Source organism: Elephas maximus, chromosome 27 (genome assembly GCF_024166365.1).
Source record: "Elephas maximus indicus isolate mEleMax1 chromosome 27, mEleMax1 primary haplotype, whole genome shotgun sequence".
NCBI classification, from domain to species: Eukaryota; Metazoa; Chordata; class Mammalia; order Proboscidea; family Elephantidae; genus Elephas; species Elephas maximus.
The window spans coordinates 36,385,159-36,407,050 of NC_064845.1; the positions used below are offsets into that span (position 1 = coordinate 36,385,159).

Genomic DNA, 21,892 nt, shown 5'->3' on the forward strand with positions numbered 1-21,892 from the left:
AAAGACAGAGCCCAATGAACAGATGGGCTTCTTAATGAGCATAACTGGGGTAGCCACCTCCGAGATACCCCCCACCCCCCGGCCCCTGCCTCCTGGTGTTCACACATCTGCGATTGATGTAACGCCATGTCACTTCTGAGATTAGGTTATAAATGATACTGCAGCTCACTATCTTGGATCATTTGCTCAGGTGGAACCCAGTGGCCATGTCCCAAGCAGCCGTTCGGGAGGCCCACTTGGCAGGAACTGAAGCCTCTTGCCCACAGCCGTGCAAATGAGCCACAGTGGAGGTGGGTCCTCCAGCCCAGCAAGTCAGCCGACATCTTGACTACAACCACATGAGAGGCCCCGAGTCAGGACAACCAGCTAAGCCTCTCCCACATTGCTAACCCTCCAAAACGGTGAGATGTTGAAGCATCTAAGTTTTGGGGTAATTTATTACGGAGCAACAGAGAACACTATAGCCTCCTGCCAGCGCATAAACCCCCTGCCAGGTTCAAATCCACATACAGCTCAGCCTCCCAGCTGCCCTGGCTGCCCCCTCGCTGGTCTCGCCCACTGTAAACTAAGTGCTATTACTCTTGCTGTTGCGTCAATTCAGATTCACAGTGACGCCGTGCGTGCTACAGAGGAGGACTGCCCCAAAGAATTTTCCTGGTTGTCATCTTTATGGAAGCAGATCACCAGGCCTTTCTTTCGTGACACCACTGGGTGCGTTTGAACTGTCAACTTTCTAGTTAGTAGCCAAGTGCAAACTGTTTGAGCCACCCAGGGACTAAGCATTATTAGCCACTACTGTTTGTTAAAATTATAATAATTTGTTAGATTATACAAATTCAGAAATCACCTGCTTTCTTTTCTTATGGTTTTAAAGGGCGAAGTGTGCCAGGGAGATGCTCTCAGGTGGAGGGGTCCACAAACAGATCTCGGTTGATTTGAAATGGGAAGTTCTGGAAGAGGCATTCTGAACGCGGCCAGTAACATCTTCTGTCCCCAGAATTCTACCTAACCCACGCCCAGCAGCAAGTGATCCGTCAGCCTGGTGTCGTGGTTCTCAAAGTGTGGTCTCCCAACCTGCAGCATCAGCATCACCTGGGAAGTTGGTGCAAATTCTCAGGCCCATGCCAGCCCTAGTGAATCAGGAACTCCAGGGGTGCAGCGCACTGAGCTGTGTTGCAATGAGCCCCCCAGGCCATGCTGATCCTGACAAAGTGTGAGACCACTGCTCTAATGCTGGGCATTCCCCAGGGCAGTGCACAGGCCTTAGTCATCTGCTCCTCACACCAGTTCTCTGAAGCAGGCAGGTGTGCCCATTTTACAGAAGAAGGGACTGAGGGTTGAAAGGGAAGTACCTTGCCTAAGGCTTAACATCACTCGAGCGACAGAGCCAACCCTGAAATTCCCAGCTAACACACGGGCAGCATTTCCAGACCATGAATCCAGAACTCTTTTCTTTTCTCCTTACGCTAGTTTTCAACCTATGATCATCCCTTAGGAGTCCCTGGGCGGTACAAACAGGTAATGCACTCAGCCACTAACCAAAAGGTTAGAGGTTTGAGTCCACCCAGAGGCACCTTGGCAGAAAGACCTGGTGATCTACTTCTGAAAAACCAGCCACTGAAAATCCCACGGAGCACAGTTCTACCCTGACGCACGTGGGGTTGCCATGAGTCGAAGTCAATGGCACCTGATTTTTACTGTTTTGGGATGACTTTTTCGCTATTCAAAATTATTACTCTATTTTTGTTGTTTTTTATTTGACCAAAAACAGATTTTAGAGGGGATGTTACAATTTAGAGTTAAGTAATTGCCTTTCATCAGGGTCTATGTAATTTTGAAAGTTCACGGGAGGCTTCCTGGGGCAGCAGGAATCATGTTGAACCAATAAATTCACTTTCAATTAATTTGAGAATAACCCCTTTATTCCATTCCAGTGTGAGAAGGCCAGCAGTGGAATGCTCTGAAATCCTTTAATCTGGTGCTTCAGCATTTTGAATAACATATGTAGGATGGCAGCTTGTTCTCATGTTTACTGGGCGTGTTTGTACTGAACCTTCTCCTGGGTTCAGTCAGATGATTAATTAGTACAAGTCAGATGATTAGTTTTATCAATACTCTGAATGTTGATAACATCTGCAATATTGTCAGCTGATTTGGGAGGACAGAAATTTCAGATCCTATGCCCTTTAACTTCAAGACTTGCTTTGTAGTTTATCACATGAATCCCAAGTCTATTGCTGTGGGGTCCTGATGCATTAGCTAAAGATACCCCCAATACTAAAAGCAAAGACACCCACCTTTTTCATTTTCAAACCCTAAGTATGCCCATAGGAAATACACATGATCGGAGTTTTTTATTTTCCCCAAGCATTGGAATGTAATGGTTGAAATTCTTATCCATTGATCTAGAAGCACCATGAAGTTCTAAAGAGATTTCTTAATAATCAAAGGGAGATTAAGTTATGTTCAGTGTAATTTTAAGATAAGTTACATCTGGGGGTTTTAATTCTTTAAAAATTGTTGATCCACCCAAAAACTAACTCAAAAATGGATCAAAGAACTAAATATAAAATCTAAAATGATAAAGATCATGGAAAAAAAATAGGGACAACACTAGGAGCCCTAATACATGGGATAAATAGTACACGCACCATAACTAACAATGCAAAAACACTGGAAGAAAAACTAGATAACTGGGAGCTCCTAAAAATCTGAAGGTGGCCAGTAACTCACTCATCAAAAAATGAGTTATTTGTGCTCATCAAAAGGCTTCACCAAAAGAGTAAAAAGACAACCTACAGACTGGGAAAAAAAATTTGGCTACAACATATCCAGTCAGGGTCTAATCTCTAAAATCTACAAGATACTGTAACACCTCAACAACAAAAAGACAAATAATCCAGTTTAAAAATGGGCAAAGGATATGAACAGAAACTTCACCAAGGAAGACATTCAGGTAGCTAACAGAGATGTGAGGAAATGCTCCCGATCATAGCCATCAGAGAAATGCAGACCAAAGCTACAATGAGATTCCATCTCACCCCAACAAGGCTAGCATTAATCCAAAAAACACAAAATTATAAATGCTGGAGAGGTTGTGGAAAGATTGGAATACTTATGCACTGCTGGTAGAAATATAAAATGATACAACTGTTCTGGAAAACAATTTGGCACTCCTTAAAAAAGTTGGAAAAAGAAATACCATATGATCACTAATTAGATAGTAGAGAGGGATCAACTTCAGTGAAGGGAAGGACAACACAATACAGGGGATGTCAGCACAACTGGACCAAAGCAAAAGCTAAGAAGTTTCCTAGACACATCCGAACACTTTAAGGAACAGAGTAGCTGGGCCTGGGGCCTGGGGATCATGGTTTTGGAGGACATCTAGGTTAATTGGCATAACAAAGTTTATGAAAATGTTCTGCATCCCACTTTGGTGAGTGGCGTCTGGGGTCTTAAAAGCTTATGAGTGGCCATCTAAGATACGTCAATTGGTCCCATCCCACTTGGAGCAAAGGAGAATGAAGAAAACCTTTAGGTCAAGAGACTAGGGGACTGCATAAACCAGAGACTCCACCAGCCTGAGACCAGAAGAACTAGATGGTGCCCGGCTACCATCAATGACCGCCCTGACAGGGAACACAGACAGTCCTGGATGGAGCAGGGAAAAAAGTATGGAGAACTCAAACTCATGTAAAAAGACCATACTTGATGGTCTGACAGAGACTGGAGGACCCTCCAAAACCACAGCCCCCAGGTGCTCTGTTAACCCAGAACTGAAACCATTCCCGAAGCCCACTCTTCAGACAAAGATTAGACAGGACTATAAAACAAAAAATAATACAAGTGAAGAGTGTGCTTCTTAGTTCAATCAGATACAGGAGACCAAATGGGCGGCTCCCGTTTGGAGGCAGGATGAGAAGGCAGGAAAGGACAGGAACTGGTTGAATGGACACAGGGAACCCAGGGTGGAAATTTTTGTATGTGTACAAATCTTTGTATGAGAAATTAACTTGAGCTGTAAACTTTCACCTAAAGCATAATAATAATAAAAAAAGGCTACTCATGGCTATTTCTGAAAAAAAAAAAATTGTTAATCCATCTATGGATATCTTTTAGCTCTCACGAAATCAGGTGTAATAATTTTAGCTCTGCGTAAACTAAAAACCAACCAACTAAACAACAACAGAAAAACCTGCTGCCATCAAGTCCGTTCCAACTCACGGCAACCCCACATGTTACAGAGTAGAACTGAGCTCAGTAGGGTTTTCTTGGCTGTAATTTTTGTGGAAGCAGATTGCCAGACCTTTTCTTCGGCAGTGCCGCTGGGTGGATTTGAACCACCAACCTTTCAGCTAGTAGCTGAGGGCAAACCTTTGTGCCACCCAGGAACCTCTGTGTGAACTACTGCGCTAGAAGTCATGGAGTGTATAAAGTCACAGAAGAAAAGACCGTTGCCTTCAGAGAGAGCTTATTTTCTAGCATTCACATAAAGACAGGACTTAAGGACATGCACACACCCAAAACAAATCAGTGACAGAGATCATGGCAGATTGTATTTTCCAAAAGTGGCTGCAACAATATTTCCGGTCCCACTCGCTCTTCCAGAACTTTGCCACAACCCATCAGGAGGCAGTGTCTATGCTCCTTCCCTTGAACCTCAGCAGGACCTTGTGACTGCCACCGTGAACAGAATGTGGCGCCTTGAACACAGATGCTGTGGGACCTCCAAAGCTAGGTCAGAAAAGAGGGCACAGCTTCTATCTGGCTCTCTCTTGGGACTTCCGCCCTTGGAACCAAAACGCAATACTCTGAGGAAATGCAGGCCATGTGGAGAGACCCAAGATCCCCCAACCCTCAGCGCCCATTGAGCTCCCAGATGACAGCAGCACAAACTTGCCAGCCATACGAGTGGGCCATCTTGGAAACGGATGCTGATGCCGTCTGGGGCAGACAGGCCTTCCCTACCATGCACTCCTCAAATTGCAGACTCATGAGCAAAATAAGTGATGGTGGTTGTTTGAGCCACTTAATTGGGCACAATCGGTTAAGCACTCCACTACTAGCCCACCCAGAGACACCTCAGAAGAAAGGCCTGGTGATCTGCTTCTTAAAGTCACAGCCACTGAAAACTCGATGGTGTATAGTTGTAATCCGACACACTTGGGGTTGCCATGAGTCAGAACCAACCCGAGGCTTCCAGGAGTTCCTTCCCACCTAAGGCAGTCCCACCTCACGACCCACCATGAGTGCTTAACACAGGGATGTGTAGTAAATTGCAATTTGAGGGAAGAAAAATACAATAATTCTTTGTGATTCTCTGTTTTAAGCTTAACATTTTCTAGTATAGTCCTGCATCAGCGCTTGAACGACTCTTGTTATCGGTGTTAGCTGTTGTCCAGTCAGCCCGACTCATGGCAATCCCACACACAATGGAACAAAATGCTACACAGTCTGGCGCCATCCCCACGATCAGGTGTGGATTAGACCATTGTGATCCATAGGGTTTTCACTGGCTGATTCTCAGACATCAATTGGCAGGCCTTTCTTCCTAGTCTTTGTCTGGCAGCACCACTAAAACCTGTTCAGCATCAAAACAACACCAAAGTCTCCACGGACAGACGGCTGGTGGCCGCATGTGAGGTGCATTGGCCAGGAATTGAACCTGGGTCTTGGAGCAGCCCTGGCGATGCAGCGGTTAAGAGCTCGGCTACCCACCAAAAGGTCAGCAGTTCGAATCCACCAGCCACTCCTTGGAAACCCTATGGGGCAGTTCTAATCTGTCCTATGGGGTCACTATGAGTTAGAATGGACTCGATGGCAATGGGTTTGGTTTTGGTTTCGGGGCTCCTGTGTGGAAGGCGAGACTTCTACCACTGAACCACCACTGCCTCACTACAAGACTACAAGAAATGTCGAAACTAAGGGAGAAACCCTGCATTCACAGAAAACAGAAAGGCATTTGTGTTCGGTAAAAATACACATCTTCAAAGAATGGTTGCCATCCATATTTTAGAGTTTAGATGCCTTTCGTTTAAACTTCTGCCACACTGGAGGGTACAACATGCTGGGATTTTGACGTGCGTGAGGAAAATGATTGGGTTGATGGAATACAAAATAAAACAGCTTGTATTTATGAGGCAGTATTTTGGCATTATAAATGAATCTGAGAAGGATGAAGAATTTCATTGTTTTGTAATTAATATACCACAATTTGGCCTCTGTATTCCACTTGGTCCCTGTAATATTCTGTTTCGGGCCTTTCCTGGAACAGGCAATATATGTTGAATATATGAAATGGACACATATCACAAAACAGATATGTCCCTGCAAACTGGCTCAACAACAACAACAACAAAAGTTATGCACTTAGATTTTCAAAGTGCCAGCTTGGCCCAGTGGTCATGCCCCCCAGACCTTCTGTTGCCCCAGGACAGGAACCATTCCCAAAGCCAACTCTTCAGACATGGATTGGACTGGACAATGGGTTGGAGACGGATGCTGGTGAGGAGTGAGCTTCTTGGATCAGGTGGACACTTGAGACTATGTTGGCGTCTCCTGCCTGGAGGGGAGATGAGAGGTTAGAGGGGGTTAGAAGCTGACAAAATGGATGTGAAACCAGAGGTTGGAGGGAGCGAGCGGGCTGTCTCATTAGGGGGAGAGCAATTGGGAGTATGTAGCAAGGTGCATATAAGTTTTCGTGTGAGAGACTGACTTGAGTTGTAAATTTTCACTTAAAGCACAATTAAAAAAAAAAAAAAAAAAAGTGCCAGCTTGGGAGTTCAGAAGGCAGGGTTGAAGACTGAGCTTCCTCCTAACTTGCTGTGTGACCTTGGGCAAGTGCCATGACCTCTGTAGGCCTGAGGTCCCATCTCTGGAAAAGGGATTCAAACTAGATGATTTCAGCTTAAACATCCTCAGAGACTTTGGTGTTTTCCTCTCTGTGCTTTCTATTAGTAAATAAAGAAGCAATGAGTGCTCTTATTATAGAACACTCCGTAAAGCAAACAGAAACATTCCATTTGTGATATGAATCATCTCTTCCCCTGGGCTGGAAGCGACCCACCCTGTCCAGACTCATTCATCTGTTTAATATGTTTAGCTTTTTATAATCAGCGTTGTGGTTTATTTATTGCTAAATAATGAACCACCCTGAAACTTAATGGCTTGGAACAATCTATTTTACTCACGAGTTTGTGGGTCGGAATTTGGGAAGGGCTCGGTTGGTACAGCTCATCGCTGCTTCCAGCTGGAGTAGCTAGGGCTGGAGCACCCACTAACAAGTTCACTTCCCCACCCACAGGCTGGGCACCTTGACAGGGCAGCTGGAAGTCTCCTCTGGGCCCCTCCTCCTTTCTATGGTCTCTGGAGCTCTCCATGTGGTCCTCCAACATGGTGGCCTCAGGGTGGCCACGCTTCTTACTTGCCATCTCAGGGCTCCCGGAGAAAGTGTTACAACAGGCAGGAAGGTGACGCTCCCAGTTTCTTAACGCTGGGACCAGAAACCGGGGAACTTCTGCCACGTTTTATTGGTCAAACTGCCACAGAGCTGGCCCGGATGCAAGGATGGAGACATAGCCCCCCTCCCCCATCCATCCATGGGAGGACTGTCAAAGAATCCGTGGCTATTTTAAATGTACCTCAAGGCAGGCTGTTGCACTGACATTGGTTTTTATTTATTGAGTACTTATATGTGCCTTCCAATAACTCTATGAAGTAGATATCTTTACTATTCTCGTTTTACGTATAAGGAAACCGAGACACAGAGAGGCTAAACAGCTGGCCCAAGGCCACCCAGCTGTAGGGGTGCCAGGTTCTGAACTCAAGCCGTCTATGCATCGGACATTAAGAAGTTAAGTAGGCTATATATTATCATAACTTCAGACAATTATTATTAGCAACAATGACAAGGCATATTGCAAGCACTTTGCAAGAGCCTTTCCACATATCCAGTAAACGTCCTTCTCCGGTACAGATGGTCTCAGCTACCTTTTGTGTGTGTGTATGTGGTAAAATATATATAACAAAAAGTCTGCCATTTTATTTCTAAGCATACAATTCAGTGACATTAACTACATTCCTCGTGTTGTGTAACCATCACGACTGTTTCCAAAAGTTCTCCATCACCCTAAACAGAAACTCAGTAACTCAGTACTCACTATGCTATAGCTCCTCCTTTCCCTCTTCCCCTGGCCCCTGGTGACCACTAATAACCTTTGGTCTCTGTGCATTTGCCTCTTCTAGAAATTTCGTAAAAGTGGAATCATACAGTATTTATCCTTTTGTGTTTGACTTATTTCACTCAGCATGATGTTTTTGAGGTTCATCCTTGTTGTAGCATTACCAGAACAGCGGTGCTCTTTACGGCAGGACATCAGTGCTCTTCGCGGCAGGGCGTCGGTGCTCTTCGCGGCAGGGCGTCGGTGCTCTTTAGGGCTGAATAATATTCCCTTGTATGGATAAACCGTATTTTGTTTATCCATTTATTTGTTGATAGACACTGGGTTGTTTCCACTTTTCAGCTGTTGTGAATAGTGCTGCTGCAATGAACATTGGTGTGCAACCAGCTGCCTTTTTGCGGTGGGTCTGAAGGTCCAGAAGATCCGGCCTGTGGGTGAGTGAGGGGCTGCTCAAGGGCCCCCAGCCCTTTCTAGCGCTTCTCACAGGAATCTTTGTTTCTCTAGCCATGAATCTTGCAAACAATCTAACAGTCCCCAAGTAGCATCTTCAAAATTTGAGGACTAGGAACCCAAACAAAATTGTTGAAAGAAATAATTCAGGGAGAATATCAGTTATACCGGTGCAAATAACTCAGAGCCGCATGTCCTCTGGACACGGGAGACACGGCAAAAGTAAACAGAGCCCTGGTCTGCCTGGAACAATGGGTTCAGCCCCCTGGAAGGCTTATTACCTGGGTAGTGAAAGCAGCATCTCCCTCCAGCACCTGATAATAGAGTGATGGCGGGCGGCTCCTCAGGGAGAAACAATGGGGCATTTGGGTGCCATGGTAGTCAGCACCAAGGCAGTCTTGCCAGCACTTAGATCCAGCCTTTGTACACGCAGCTCATTTTTGTCTTGCTGAAGCTCCAGCAAACATTATCTTCTTATCAGGTATTCAGATGGGTCTTATGGAAGTCATAGCCTCTTTAGCCCATGGTTCCCTAGCACTGCAAGGAGGTAGGCTGGCTGCCTGACATTCCAGGAGCTGAGCTCACTGCTGCCAGTCAAGGCGCACCTTAAACACCACTTCATCCCTTTAAAAGCTTCCCCTGGCCCTTGTGGGAAAACGCAGTGTTCCCCAGTCAGCATACACTGCGTTCCTCTGCGGCAGCTGGTTGACCACTTACCATGTGCCACTCTCTTTGTGCTGAGTACTTTATAGGCATCAACTCATCTAACCCTCACTGGGACCCTGGAGCACTCCCACCCTCTTTTGACAGAGAAGAGAGCACAGAGAGGTTAAGTTACTTGCCCAAAGACATATAGGCTGGCCTGTTTGCCTCCAAAGCCCATGAATTTGACCCCAAGCTTGTGCTGCCTGCCACTGGTCACGCAGGGTTATAGGCTACATGTCCAGCTCCCCATCCGGTGGAGACTCAACCTGATTCATCAGCATAATCCTGGTGCAGAGCAAGGCTCGCAGCACCTGTACGTTCTCGATAAATGCTTGAATCAAACTGATCAAAGTTGAGGGCATCTCTAGGGCTGCATGGGCCCAAGACTCCGAAGTCTAGAGTTAAGTTGATGTGGTGACCCTGGGGATGTCTTACAGGCCTTCTACCCTAGGAAGCATACTTGACTGAGGGTCCCAGCTGATGCATTTTGAAATCTATCGCTGTGCTTGCAGCCATGCTGGGCTCCCAGGGCTGCTTCAGTGACTGAGTGTGGTGGAGTCATCAAGGGCGACCCATTCTTGGGAAAGAGTGAACTCCTAGGTTGGCCAACTTTGGCTCAAAGATTCCCCAACTGCTTTGCCAAAACTTCATTAGCCCACATGGCCAGCTAGGAATACTTCCACCCAACCTTTGACCCTTTGCTCCTTCCCTGGGGTCAGACGAGCCTCATGGTCTGACAGCTTCCCAGCCTTCCCTGGCCCCAGCCCTACTTCCTTTCATGCAGGCATTTCCCCTAGCACAATTCGTGCATGTTAATCCTGTCTTGCCATCTGTGTTTTTGGAGGACCCAGACTTACAGAGTTGATATTTTAATCTTGATTCCTTTCCTTATCGTTAATGACTTCCCACTACAATCCTATAAGGGAGGGACTGTTATTGTCCTCATTGTCTTCATTTTACAGATGAGAAAACTGGGCAGGGAGAAATCAAATGATTTTCCTAGGGTTAACCCAACTAGGAGGCAGCAAAACCAGAATTCCTGCCAGGGCAGTCTTAACTCCAGAGCCCATATCCTCACCTCCGTCTTGCCTCCCGCTCATGGCAATATCGTCCCAGCTATGTGGAAGAGGTGCCTCACAGTAGCTGTTGTTCATGTTTCTGTTTCCACCGTTGCTACTCATGAAGATCCCTTTAACTCAGGAATGTCAACCTTTCCCTATTTTAATTCCTAGTCCAGGTATGGTTCTAGTCTTGCTTCTGAACACAGTTCCCTCATCTTTTCCACAATGTGAATCTATGTAAAACATAATAGCCTAGGTGTCCAATGTCTTACAATGGAGCACTAGGAAGCCATTAAGCACCAAGTGCATTTATTATGTTTTTTTTTTGTATTTATACACAGTATATATTTATTGGTACAGAAAGAAATGTATAACATGACAAGTGAAAAAGCAAGTTAGAAACATGTTACGTACTATCACTCCAAATGAAAAATATGGCTCGTGTTTATACAGGCATACCTCGTTTTATTGCACTTTGCTTTGCTTTATTGTGCTTGACAGATAATTATGATCTTTTTTTTTTAACAAATCGAAGGTGTGTGGCAACCCTGCATCGAGCAAGTCTATCGGCATCATTTTTCCAACAGTGTGTGCTCATTTCATGTCTCTGTGTCATATGTTGGTAATTCTCGCAATATTTCAGACTTTTTCATCATTATTGTATGTGTTATGGGTATCTGTGACCAGTGATCGTTGATGTTACTATTGTAATTTTTCCGGGGTGCAACGAACCACACCCATATAGGACGGCAAACTTAATCAAAAAATGTTGTGTGTGTTCTGACTGCCCCACCAACCAGCAGTTCCCCCATCTCTCTCCCTCTCCTTGAGCCTCCCTATTCCCTGAGACAGGACAGTATTGAAATTAGGCCAGTTAATAACCCTACAATGGCCTCTACGTGTTCACGTGAAAGGAAGAGTCTCATAAATCTCTCACTTTAAATCAAAAGCTAGAAATGGTTATGCTTGTGAGGAAGGCATGTCAAAAGTGGAGATAGGCTGAAAGCTAGACTCCTGCACCAAACAGTTAGCCACGTTGTGAATGCAAAGGAGAAGTTCTTGAAGGAAATTAAAAATGCTTCTCCAGAGAACACATGAATGATAGGAAGGTGAAACAGCGTTATTGTTGATGTGGAGAAAGTTTTAGTGGTCTGGGTAGAAGATCAGACCAGTGACAACATTCTTTTAGGCCAAACCCTAATCCAGAGCAAGGCCCTCACTCTCTTCAGTTTTATGAAGACTGAGAGAGGTGAGGAAGCTGCAGAAGAAAAGCTTGAAGCTAGCAGAGGTTGGTTCATGAGGTCTAAGGACAGAAGGTGTCTCCACAGCATAAAAGTGCAAGGTGAAGGAGCAGGTGCTGACGTAGAAGCTGCAGGAAGTGACCCAGGAGACCAGCTCGGAAGCCGACGAGGGCGGCCACACTGGACAACGGATTTGCAGTGTGGATGAGACAGCCTTGCATTGGGAGACCAGCTCGGAAGCCGACGAGGGCGGCCACACTGGACAACGGATTTGCAGCGTGGATGAGACAGCCTCGCATTGGGAGACCAGCTCGGAAGCCGACGAGGGCGGCCACACTGGACAACGTGTTTGCAGTGTGGATGAAGCAGCCTCGCATTGGGAGACCAGCTCGGAAGCCGACGGGGGCGGCCACACTGGACAACGTGTTTGCAGTGTGGATGAAGCAGCCTCGCATTGGGAGACCAGCTCGGAAGCCGACGAGGGCGGCCACACTGGACAACGTGTTTGCAGTGTGGATGAGACAGCCTTGCATTGGGACACCAGCTCAGAAGCCGACGAGGGCGGCCACACTGGACAACGGATTTGCAGTGTGGATGAAGCAGCCTCGCATTGGGAGACCAGCTCGGAAGCCGACGAGGGCGGCCACACTGGACAACGTGTTTGCAGTGTGGATGAGACAGCCTTGCATTGGGACACCAGCTCGGAAGCCGACGAGGGCGGCCACACTGGACAACGTGTTTGCAGTGTGGATGAGACAGCCTTGCATTGGGAGACCAGCTCGGAAGCCAACGAGGGCGGCCACACTGGACAACGTGTTTGCAGTGTGGATGAAGCAGCCTCGCATTGGGAGACCAGCTCGGAAGCCGACGAGGGCGGCCACACTGGACAACGTGTTTGCAGTGTGGATGAGACAGCCTTGCATTGGGAGACCAGCTCGGAAGCCAACGAGGGCGGCCACACTGGACAACGGATTTGCAGTGTGGATGAGACAGCCTCGTATTGGGAGACCAGCTCGGAAGCCGACGAGGGCGGCCACACTGAACAACGTGTTTGCAGTGTGGATGAGACAGTCTTGCATTGGGAGAAAATGCCATTTAGGACTTTAACAGCTGGAGAGGAGAAGTCAGTGTCTAGCTTCAAAGCTTGAAAGGATAAGCTGACTCTGTCCTTAGGGGCTAATGCAGCTGGTGCCTTTAAGTTGAAGCCAGTCCTCATTTACCATTCAGAACTTCTAGGGCACTGAAGAATTATGCTAAGTCTACTCTGCCTGTGCTCTGTAAATGGAACAACAAAGGCTAGATGGCAGTGTATCTGTTTACAACATGGCTTACGGAATATTTTAAGCTCACTGTTGGGACCTACTGCTCAGAAAAAGATTCAAAATATTACTGCTGAGTGACAACGCACCTGGTCACTCAAGAGCTCTGATGGAGATGTGTAAGGAGAATAATGTCGTTTTCATGTCTGCTAACACAACAGCCATTCTGCAGCCCACAAATCAAGGAGTAATTTTGACTTTCAAAAATTCTGACTTTTATTATTTAAGAAATACATTTTGTGAGGCTCTAGCTGCCATAGATAGCGATTCCTCTGATGGATCTGGTCAAAGTAAATTGAAAACCTTCTGGATGCCATTAAGAACATACATGATTCATGGTAGATCAAAATATCAACATTAACAGGAGTCTGGAAGATGATTCCAGCTCTCATGATGGCTTTGAGGAGTTCATGACTTCAGTGGAGGAAATAACCGCAGATGTGGTGGAAATAGCAAGAGAACTAGAATTAGAAGTGGACCCTGAAGATGTGGCTAAATTGCTGCAATCTTACGATAAAACTTTAATGGATGAGGAATTGCTTCTTATGGATGAGCAAAGAAAGTGGTTTTCTGAGATGGCATCTACTTCTAGTAAAGGTGCTGTGAACATTATTAAAATGACAACAAAGGATTTAGAATAATACATAAATTTCGTTGACAAAGCAGCGGCAGGGTTTGAGAGGATCGACTCCCATTTCGAAAGAAGTTTTACTGTGTGTAAAATACTATCAAACGTTATCACATGCTACAGAGAAATCTTCCCTGAAAGGAAGAGTCAGTTGATCTAGGAAACTTCATTGTTGTTTTATTTTAAGAAATTGCCGTAGCCAACCCAGCCTTCAGCCAACCACCACCCTGATCAGACAGCAGCCATCAACATCAAGGCAGGACCCTCCACCAGCAAAAAAAATTATGACTCACTGAAGGCTTAGATGATGGCTAGCATTTTTCAGCAGTACATTTTAAATTAAGGTACGCACATTGTTTTCTTAGACATAATGCTATTGCATACTTAATAGGTCCAAACCTGTTGTGGTTGAGTCGATTCCGACTCATAGTGACCCTATAGGACAGAGTAGAACTGCCCCATAGAGTTTCCAAGGAGCGCCTGGTGGATTCCAACTGCTGACCTTTTGGTAAGCAGCTGTAGCTCTTAACCACTACACCACCAGGGTTTCCCAATAGGCTACAGTATAGTGTAAACATAACTTTCATATACACTGGGAAACAAAAAAATTGTGTGACTTGCTTTATTGCAATATTCTTTTTATCGAAGTGGTCTGGAACCAAACCTACATGGTATGCATGTAGTTATAGGTTTGAAAGAATATAAAACCACTTTTAATGTTTTTCATAATCTCTCAGTGGGAAGATTATGGGTGATTTTCATTTCCTCTCTTTTGCTTTTATTTCTAAATTTTCTACATTAGTGTATTACTTTGTAGTAAGGAAAAGCCTAATGTAATTGTTTGTTATGAAAACGACACATTTCTTAACTTGATATTCAATCTTATCAAATACAATTTTACAAGCCAAAATTGCCATTTAAACAAAATCGAGTCTTTCCACCAGCTCTCCCTGGAAAGGTGCATCTAGCCTGGTAAATACCTGTGTACCTACTTTCGCATTTCCTTGTTCTTTGCAGCAATCTGAGCTTGGAGGCAAATCTAAACCAATAGTTGTCTAACATTGGTGAGGAAGAAGTACAGGTAGAAAGGCTGTTGAATAGGTAGGTGTGGAAAGAACCACTGAAAATTTTCTGAGCCAATAACATTGATCATTTCAAAACATATTCCTTTTCCAATTAAAATAATGCATGCTCATAAAAAAATTTCTATATAATGACTCTTATGATTTTAGAAAACCATTTCTGTCACCGTTCTGTGGATATCCTTCACCCTTTTTAGAGTTACAATTACAAATCACCCTCTCCCGTCAAGAGGACCAGCACCCAGCATCGCATAAGCACTCAATATTTAGGGAAGGAACAAAAAATATCTCCGTTTTGCCGGAAGTGCTTTATCCCTGTGCTTTTCCAAGACTCGTTTTTCACCAAGATGGGCAGTAGCTGAATCAAACCCTATAAATACAACTCTGGATCTGCTGTATTAATGATGTGTATAAACAAGTCACAAATTTCACAGCCAGCTGGGTTGCTTTTCACAGTCATTGGCACCAGCAACAGGTTTAACAAGTCACCCTTGGCCATGAAGGCTCATATTATTTTGAAGCAAATTTCAGACATTGTTATAATTTCATTTGTAAATTGTTCAGTATCTAAAGGATAAGGACTACTTTAAAAACATGATCACATTACCTTTTCACACCTAGAAGAAACTACCCTACTTCTTTAATGTCGTCAATTAGTCCGTTTTCAGATTTCTAATCGTTTCAAATGTCATAATTGTTTTCTCACCTTTTTTATTGGGATGTAATTCACATACCATAAAAATCACCATTTTGAAGTATACAATTCAGTGATCTTTGGTATATTCAGAAAGTTTGCCTCTATCAGCATGCCCTTATCTTTTCTCCTTATCCCTGGGAAACCACTCACCTACTTTTTATCTTTATAGATTTACATATTCTGGAATTTAACATAAATAGAATCATACAGTATGTGGCCTTTTGTGTCTGGCTTCTTTCATTTAGCATGTTTTCAAGGTTCATCTACATGGCAGTATGTATCCACTCCATTTCTTTTTATGGGTGAATAATACTTCATTGTACAGATATCCGTGTTTATCCATGCCTCAGGGGATGGACGTTCGGGTTATTTCCACTTTTGGCTATTATCAGTAATGCTCCTAAGAACATTCATGTTTAAGTTTTTGTGTGAATATATGTTTGCAGTTCTCTTGGGTATATATGTAGAAGTTTAATGGCTGGATCATCTGGTAACTGTTACCTATTTGAGGAACTGCCAGACAGTTTTTCAAAGCAGCTGCACCATTTTATATTCCTATTAGCAATGTGGAAATCCTGGTGGCATAGCGGTTAGGAGCTACAGTTGCTAACCAGAAAGGTCGGCAGTTTGAATCCACCAGCCACTCCTTGGAAACCCTGTGAGGCAGTTCTACTCTGTTCTATAGGGTCTCAATGAGCTGAAGCTGACTCAAAGGCAACAGTTTATTAGCAATGTATGAGATTCAAATTTCTCCACAGCCTTGCCAACACTCGTTCTTGTCTTTTTTTTTAATAGCCATCCTAGTGGATGTGAAGTGGTATCTTGTTGTGGTTCAGTTTGCATTTTCCTAAAAACTAGTGATGTTGAGCATTTTTCATGTGTTTATTGACCATTTTAAAAGCTGGATCATTTGTCTTTTTATTGTTGAGCTGTTAAGTTCTTTATGTATTCTATTAGACCCCTATCAGATATGTGATTTGCGCATATTTTCTCTCATTCTGTGGGTTGTCTTTTTGTTTTCTTTCAAGCGTCATTGGTACATGAAAGTTTTTAATATTGATGAAGTTCTATTTGTTTTTTATTCTGTTATATGTGCTTTAGGTGACATATCTGTTATTGGTTAATCCTGAGTCATAAAGTTTAAAAAGTTGCCGCCTTCTAAGAGTTCCAGCTCTTACATTAGGTCTATGATCCACTGCAAGTTAGTTTTGGAATATGGTGTGAAGTAGGGGTTCAAATTCTTTCTTTTTGCATGTGGACCTCCAGTTGTCCCAGCACCATTTGTTGAAAGGACTATTCTTCCCCCATAGTATGGACTTGGCACCCTTGTCAAAAACCTGTTGACCACACGTGTATGGATTTATTTCTGGCATCTCAATTTTATTCCATTGAGCTATATGTCTACCCTTATGCAAGTACACACTGTGTTGATTAGTGTAGCTTTGTAGTAGGTTTGGAAATTGGGAAGTGTGAGTCCACTAACTTTGCTCTTTTTTTTTTCAAGATTGGTTTTGCTATTCTGGATCTTTGCATTTCCATATGAATTTTAGGATCAGCTCATAAATTTCTGCCAACAAGGCAGTGGAGTTTTCACATGGATTGCATTAAATCTATAGATGAATTTGGAGAGCATTTGTTGTTTTAATAACATTGCCATTTTAGTAATATTGTTTTCCAGTCTATGGACATTTATCTAGATCTGTAACGTCTTTCAGTAATGTTTTGTAGTTTCTAGGGTACAAGCCTTGTACTGCTTTTGTTAAATTTGTTCCTAAGCATTTTATTTTTTCCGGTGCTATCAGAAATGGAATTGTTATCTTAATTTCCTCTTTGGATTTTTATTGCTAGTGTATAGAAATAAAAGTGATTTTTGTTATATTCAACAAAATGAAATGCAAATTGAACCACAATGAAATTTTGCTGAATTCATATTAGCTCTAGTAATATTTTTTCTTTTTTGTGGATTCTTTAGGACTTTCTACATGTAAAATCATGTCACCTGTGAATAGAGATAGTTTTACTTCTTCCTTTCCAAATTGGTTACTTTTTATTTCTTTTTCTTGCCTAATTGCTCTGGCTAGAACTTTCAGTACTCTGTGGAATAAAAGTGGCGAAAGTGGGCATCCTTTTCTTGTTCCTGATCTTAGAGGAAAAGCACCAGTCTTTCACCATTTAGTATGATGGTAGCTGTGGGTGTTTCGTTTATGGCCTTTATTATGCTGAGGAAGTTTCTTTCTACTCCTAGTGCTGAGTGTTTTGATCATGAAAGGGTGTTGGAATTTTGTCAAATGCTTTTTCTCCATTACTTGAGATGATCGCATCTTTCTCCCTTTATTGTATTAATACAGTGTACACCCACTCCTCACCAGCTATCTTGTTAACCGACATTTTGTGTTCTTTACCAAAAGATATATGTTGTTAATGCACACAATAGTCGGATAGTAGCCTATCTGTGCATCAGTGACATACGTCTTTCTGTAACAAATGCCGAGGTGTGAGGCGAGAGTGTTCATGCTGGCTGTGATGGTTATGTGGCATCTTGGCTGGGCTGTGATTTTTAGCGGTTTGGCAGTAATGTAATAATGCAATTTGGCAGTTATGTATTGATGTAATCGTCCTCTACTTTGTGATCTGATGTGATCATCCTCCATTTTTGCATAATGCTGATTTTCACATAGTGACCTGATCTTTGGAACCTAACTATGTTGATAAGTGAGGAGTGGGCATATTACATAAATTTATTTTTGTATGTTGAACCAAGCTTGCATTCCTGAGATAAGCTCACTGGCCCTGATGTATAATCCTTTTCATATGCTGGTAGATTCGGTTTGCTAGTATTTTGTTGAAAATCGAGTGTCTATAATCAATGGATATTGGTCTGTAGTTTTCTTGTGATACCTCTGTTTTGGTATCAGGGAAATACCGGCCTCATAGAATGAGTTGGAAAGTGTTGCTTCTCTTCTGTTTTTTGAAAGTTTGTTTGTTCTTCTTTAAATATTTGGCAAAACTCATCAGCAGAATTCACCAGTGAAGACATCAGGTCCTGAGCTTTTCTTTGTGGGAATTTTTTTGATTATTAATCTCTTGTTATAGATCCACTTAGATTCTATTTCTTCTTGAGATAGTTTTGATAGTTTATCCTTCTAGGAATTTGTCCATTTATCTAATTCGTTGGTATATATTTTTACATAGTATTCTCTTATACTCCTTTTTATTTCTATCAGGTCAGTAGAAATGTCCCCTGTTCATTCCTATTTTTAGTAAGTTGAGACTTTTTTTTCTTGGTCATTCTAGCTTAAAGTTTGTCAATTTTGCTGACCTTTATGAAGAACCAACTTTATTTACATTTTGTTGGCTTTTTTTACTGTTTTTCTGTTGTTTTGTTTATTTCTTCTCTAGTCTATTATTTCCTCCTTTATGCTTGCACTGGGTTTGGTTTGTTCTTTTCTGGTTTCTTAAGGTGGAAGGTTAGGCTATTGATTTGAGATCTTTTTTCTTTTTTAACGTAGGTATGAACAGCTGTAAATTTTCCTCTAAGCACTGCTTCCACTGCATCCTAAATATTGGCATGTTGCATTTTTGTTTTCATTCATCTCAAAATATTTTCTATTTTCCTTTGACCCATTATTTAGCCATATGTCATTTAATTTCCTCTTATTTGTGAATTTCCCAAGTTTTCTTGTTATTGATTTCTAATTTTATTCCATTGTGTTTGGAAAACATATTTTGTATGATTTCAATCTTTATTAAGGCTTGTTCTGTAACCTAACGTATGGTCTATTCTAGAGAAAATTCCACATGCACTGGAGAAGAATGTGTCCTCTGCTGTTGTTGGGTGGAATATTCTATAGATTTGTTAGGTCTTGTTAGTTTATCACGTTGTTCAAGTCTTCTACTTACTTGTTGATCTTTTGTCTAGTTCTTTCCATTACTGAAAGTAGAGTCATGAAAGAGTCATGAAGTGTCCACCTGTTATTGTTGAATTGTCTGTTTCTTCTTTTGATATTTTTTTCTCCATGTATTTTGGAGTTCTATTGCTAGACACATATTTGTTCACAATTGTTCCATCTTGATGGATTGAGACTTCATCATTATAAAATGTCCTTTTCTCTAGTAACACTTTTTTGTCTTGAAATCTATTTTTTTCTGATATTACCATAGCTCCATAGCTACTCCAGCTCTCTTTTGGTTAATGTTTACATGGTATATCTTTTCCAACCTTTAACTTTCAACTTACTTGTGTCTTTGAATCTTGTGACAGCATGTATTTCGGTATTTTTTAATCCATTCTGCCATTCTCTGCCTTTTGAGTGTAATTCTGTTATTGTACTTTTCAACTCCAGAATTTCTATTTGGGTCTATTTGGTTCTTTTTAAAAGTATAATTTATGTATCTTTATTGATATTCTCTTTTTGGTGAGGCATAATTTTCATCCTTTTCATTTTTTAGGCATAATTTCCTTTAGTACTTCGAACTTAATTAAAATAGCTGATTTTTTCTACTAAGTCCGACGTTTTGGCTTCTTCAGGGAATTTCTACTGATTACTTTTCCTGTGTATGAGCCATGCTTTGTTTCTTTGCGTATCTCATTTTTGTTGTTGAAAACTGGACCTTTTAAATAATATGGCAACTCTGAAAATCAGGCTTTCTTTCCTCCTCAGGGTTTGTTGTTACAGCTGCTTGTAGTTTTAGTGACTTTTCTGAACAAATTTTGTAAAGTCTATATTCTTTGTCATGTGTGGCCACCGAAGTCTCTACTTAGTAGAGCTAATAGTTAGCTAATGATAGGACAGAGATTTCCTTAAATGCCTGGAACCTAAAAAAATCTCCCAGTCTTTGCCAAAGTGCTCTGTGTGCATCGGGACATGCCTTCAAAACTCAGCTTGGCAGTTCAAAACCCTTTCTTAGCTTTCACTTCCTGCTTGTGCAGAACCTCAAGGTCAACCAGAGGTGAAAGCTTAGGGTCTTCTCTGAGTCTGACCACAACCTTATGGAAGCATATGGCCTCCTGGATTCTTAGGAATGAGTCACAACTTTTCAAGCTCATTCCCCAGCTTTTCCTTTTAAGCTTTTTGGTTAGTCTATTGTTTGCCCCAACTCTTAGTATCACCTCAGGCAACTGCAACATTGTTTCCTGTCCAAAATTGTTTTGAAGAAACACGCCCCTCCACCCTTAGGGAGAAGACGTTTTCCATTGGGTCACCTCTCAGTCAGTTAAAAAACAGGTTTGTAAGTGGGGGCTTCCAAGGAAACACAAGCTTGGTCAAATAATGAAAATTATTTGAGAATGAAGCTTGGAAAGAGCTCTAGCTCTGACTGCTTCCTCTGCTGGCTAGGTTGCACTGGAAATGTGGGCTTTTAGTTTTACAAGCTAATGCAGAGCTGGAGAACATGGGATGGTTCTAGTATGAGTTAAAACATCACCAAGATTGCTGTTCTTACCAAGATGTGGAAGTTTTTCTTGAATAAATGCTCCCCAGGTGGCTGCCAGCCTTTGGTTAGTTTCCAAACTTCTGTGAAAGTTGATCCTGACAAATTTTGCCAATTATTTCATTGCTTTTATAGAGGAGCAAAATTTCAGACTCCTTTTTCTGCCATTTCCACTGCCATTTTTGGCAAAAGGTTTTTGACCATTTACAATGTCTTAGGTCCTATTCCTTAGGGCAGCTGGATGGTTTTCTTCCTGTGCTCTAATTAAGAGGAGCAGACGGACAAGAATCAGAAAGGGGAGTAAGAAAGGCAAGAGCAATGAAATAAACACAAGGAAAGGAGAAATATGCACAAAGAATGAAGCAGAGACTGGGACTTATAAAAGCACCAGAGAGGGTAAGATGGAGAATCGACCCTCGTAGAGGGAAGAGCTTTATATATCGGCAGATTTTCCCCGTGATTATTCAGTTACCTTAAAAGTAGTCACTGGCCACTCCTGATCATCAATAAAGCTTTATTTTCTACCTTCCTTTAGATGAGGCTCTGTTTTGGGGAGGATGGCACAATAAAACGAGAGAGGGAACTGGTGCTATGTTCTTCTGAACATTGAGCAAGAGGTCCTAGGCTGCCAAGGAAGCACTTTGCGATTCAAAACACACTTGCTACCCATAGTTTTACTTCTGGACCACCCACACCAGAAGGGGTACTGCAACAAGGGAAGGAGCAGCCAGTAAGCAGACTACCAAGCCCACAGGTAAATTGAAGACAAGTGACAAACTGATTCGCTCATCATTTCAAGGATAAGTGAATTCTGGAAATTGAACTTAGTGTACTAAGCTCTGCCCTTTGAGGGAGGGGTACCATTCCACTGACACTGGCCTCGGCCATGCAACTTTGGCCAGTGGCCTGTTAGCAGATGTGATGCACACAAAGGAACGAACCATGCCTGTGTGGTAAGGCTTGCCTTCTTGCACTTCTGGCATCACCATGAGAACTTCGCTTTGACAACTTCTGTATTCCAGCCCAGGCCTCAGGATAAACACAGATGGAGCAGATCCAAGCTCGACTTGTATGAATAGCCAGTCAGAGCCTCAGC

The 21,892-nt window shown here is 42.7% G+C and overlaps 1 pseudogene; it reads left to right on the top strand.

Annotated features, from left to right (window-relative positions):
* Window positions 1-11,287: 11,287 nt before the first annotated feature.
* Window positions 11,288-13,902, top strand: LOC126068266 (tigger transposable element-derived protein 1-like; annotated as a pseudogene).
* The last annotated feature ends 7,990 nt before the right edge of the window (window positions 13,903-21,892 follow it).